We start from the raw sequence: 3,468 nt of genomic DNA, 5'->3' as shown, positions 1-3,468 counted from the left end.
GTTACTGACAAAAACTAGTGCCTTAAGAAAAAGGTAAGTTATATGGAGACAGACTTCGTTTGAATCGTCAGAGGCGTCGTTTATATAACTGAAAGGCGTCGCCGTCAAGTTTTTCTTAGTGTCTTTTCTGGGTTGTCTTCAACAGTGTTCAGTTTTATTTATCAAGACAACTTACTCAAGAGAACCATGGCATTGTGGAGTCCAAAGAGAAGAGAGAATTGTGCATGCATTAGCTTGATTCCGCAACCGATTACATCAAAATAATGCGCCATGTTTAATAAGCCTCTTCAACAAAAATACGGACGTCCACGTAAACTCAATTACCGGTACACCAGTATTCCATCAGTATTCAGCTTGGCGAAAAAGTTGAACTTATTGCTAAAACACCGGAACTGTGGTCACGTCACCGGTCGGTCATGTTTGGCGTATTCAGTTTGGGGACAATCACGTGGTGTGGTCTGAGGCTAACTACTACTATTCTTGACAATTAGCCACAAAAGTAATATTTCACTGTATTATTCAACCCATGAACTTGTGAATAAAAATTACTCGTAAAATTACTTTGATCGGCCTTGCAGTGCAGTAACCCACACTACGGCAAACCTTATCAAGACACAATAACAAGAATATACCGTAAATTTCTGAAAATAAGCCCCGGGGCTTATATTTTTCAAAGGCCCTTTTTGGGGGGCTTATTTTTGGAGAGGCTTATACATAGAGGGGCTTATTTTCGGAATTTTACGGTATTTAAGGGAACTGCCAAGAAAACTAAGACAAATTCTCTTTGGATTGTACTAATTGTGTAATGTGAAATTCTTTAATTTTCTATCATTGATATTTGATTCCGTATTCCGTTTCTGTTTCCGTTTCCGTTTCCGTTTCCGTGATTCCGTTTCCGTTTCCGGATTCCGGATTCCGGATTCCGTGTTTTAGTGCTGCCCTGTTTGAACAGACGTTATAAAAAAGTGTCACATTTGAATTACCACTAAAATAAAAAGACCTATGGTTTCACCTGTTCTAACTTTGTCGTCGAACTCATGCAGTATTAGCAGAAACGAAAGTGGGGTTAAAGAAATTTGAGCCACGTTATCATAGCTATAGGCACCATGCACTCTTAACAATTTACCACTTATTAATTACTTACAAACGGAAAAACGTTGCAAATGACAAATGAAGGCCAAACTGAAACTAGCATCCTTGAACGTTGTCTTGTATCAAGGACCATTGGCTATTCTAAAAGAATATTTTAACGGGTGAAAAACCTAAGAGGAGGGTACAACCTGTTATAACGTATTTATTTACATTACTTAGTTTAAACGTCGTGGACGAAGGGTAACAAAACAAAAGCAGTTTGACAATTAACACGTTCGTGATCTTAAAGCCGTAAAACTCTGTGTTCGTTTTTACGACTATCCTTGATCATGAATTGCTTTTAAGAAAATATCCATTAGAAGAGCCACGATGGCGGATACTCTCGGCAATCGCGGTTTCTTTTTGACCAGCGTGGAAGTCTTCTTCCTTGTGACCTTAAACGTATTGTCGTTAACGGGGAACATATTGGTTTGTATTGCAGTTTACAAGAACACACGACTACGCACAACCACCAATCTGTATATCATCGCACTTGCTGTACGTGACTAGATGTCCGCTGTATTTGTCATGCCTTTTGCATTGGGTGTGCTTATAACAGGCGAATGGGTTTATGGTCAAGTGATCTGCAACTTTCAAGTGTACATGGCTATGTTTGTGATCTACGTTTCACCCGTCACTATGGGTTTAACAGCATTTAACAGGTACATGAGGATTTGTAAGTCGGAGCAGCAATACAAGAGAATCTTTTCACCGTGGAAGTCACGAGCATTATTGGCCTGTGTATGGATCCTCGTTACTTGCTACAGTGCAGTTCCCAAGTTAGCTGGTCTCCAAGATTATAATGCGTTCATTCCAGGATATGCCCTTTGCGGTGTAGCTCATCTCAGTGAAAGTGGAAAAATCATTCACTATACCATCGTCCTCAGTTTGTTCTTTTTAACACCGTTAACGATAACAATATTCAGCTACATAAAGGTTGCAAAAATGATCCGACAGCACAATGCCGCTATGTCATCTACGATTCACAGGGGCGCAACAGGCTCAAGCATCACTGTGCAAGAACTGAAGCTGAGTAAGTCTCTCTTTGTGGTTGTGTTCGCGTTCATGATATGCTGGATTCCATTTTGGGTTGTTGTTGTTTTAAGGCGCTTCCATGTCGTCACGTCTGAGATGCCACGAAATATTGAACTCCTTACTATTTTCTTTATTTATCTGTCAAATACAATAAATCCTTTTATATACGCAGGAATGAATCCTATCTTTAAAAGTGAATTCAAAAAAATGTTTTGCTGTGAGCGAAGGTTCTTCAACCGGATAAACCCACAGCATTAGAGACCTTTAGCATCAGGTAAACCGCGAACCGCAAACCGCAGTTACGCGTTTGCAGTTTCGCGTTGCGGAGATTTCAAACTTTAGCAAGGCGTTCAGTTCAGTTCAGTTCAGTTCACTTTTATTTAGCCAAAATACAATACAATACAAGAATACATATATAAATTGTAAGGTTGCAAGGGAGCCCAGAAGAAACCAGAAGGCTTTATGAAGCCTGAGCTCCCCAGTCTACATGGTCTAAAAGAAATAAGCAAAATAAAATGATATTAGCGGAGTGATACGTTAAAAATAGGAAGTTCCAAACAGAGACTGAGTTAAGTTATGAATTCAGTAACAAGATAGAAAAAAAAAATTTAACTGTGGATTGGAACAGAATACTTTCCATTGTTAGTACGGCAGAAAGGAATATAAAATTGATTTGAAGTACGCGATCATTGTTTAGGGCCGCCATGTTGTTTTCATCAAGTCGAAGTGCATCACTTTAATCGCCCTAAAATCAGCAATAATTCATTGATTCGAGATCAGAAATCCAACAAACACATCGCAAACGGATACAAAAAGCTAGTTCATACCTTGAAACGCGAGGCTGTACAATTTTTTGTGGCAAAAAACCTTGCCGTAAATCACTTACCGCTGGAAGCCCTTTCTGCGGTTCAAACGTGAACTGCAAACTGCAAACGTGACCGCAAGGCCGTGGTCACGTGACATTTTGCGGTTTGCGGTTTGCCGTTTCCCCACGAAAAACCTGATGCTAAAGGTCCCTATTATGAATCAAATACCGCAGCAACCAAGAGATCGACACGCACAGCAGCGCTTCAGTTAGGTACTACTTCTACAAGGTAGCGGATAGAACTACTAACACGCACAACCCTTCGGTAAGATATTAAACATAAAGTCCTTGAAAAAGGAAGTCCAAAAATTACGTGATTACGTGAACAACATGTTTGAGGAATCAGATGATGATGGTCATCTGCTGCAGTAGCATAGGCCTCAGTACTCGCAGTAAATGCTTCTGGTCCTTTATTAAACACGCACCTACTGACAAAA

The 3,468-nt window shown here is 39.9% G+C and overlaps 1 pseudogene; it reads left to right on the top strand.

The window, feature by feature from the left end:
* Positions 1-1,336: 1,336 nt before the first annotated feature.
* Positions 1,337-2,424, top strand: LOC140945517 (beta-4C adrenergic receptor-like; annotated as a pseudogene).
* Positions 2,425-3,468: the final 1,044 nt, after the last annotated feature.

The sequence above is a fragment of the Porites lutea genome, chromosome 8 (assembly GCF_958299795.1).
Source record: "Porites lutea chromosome 8, jaPorLute2.1, whole genome shotgun sequence".
NCBI lineage: Eukaryota > Metazoa > Cnidaria > Anthozoa > Scleractinia > Poritidae > Porites > Porites lutea.
This window is presented reverse-complemented; position numbering and strand designations above follow the sequence as displayed.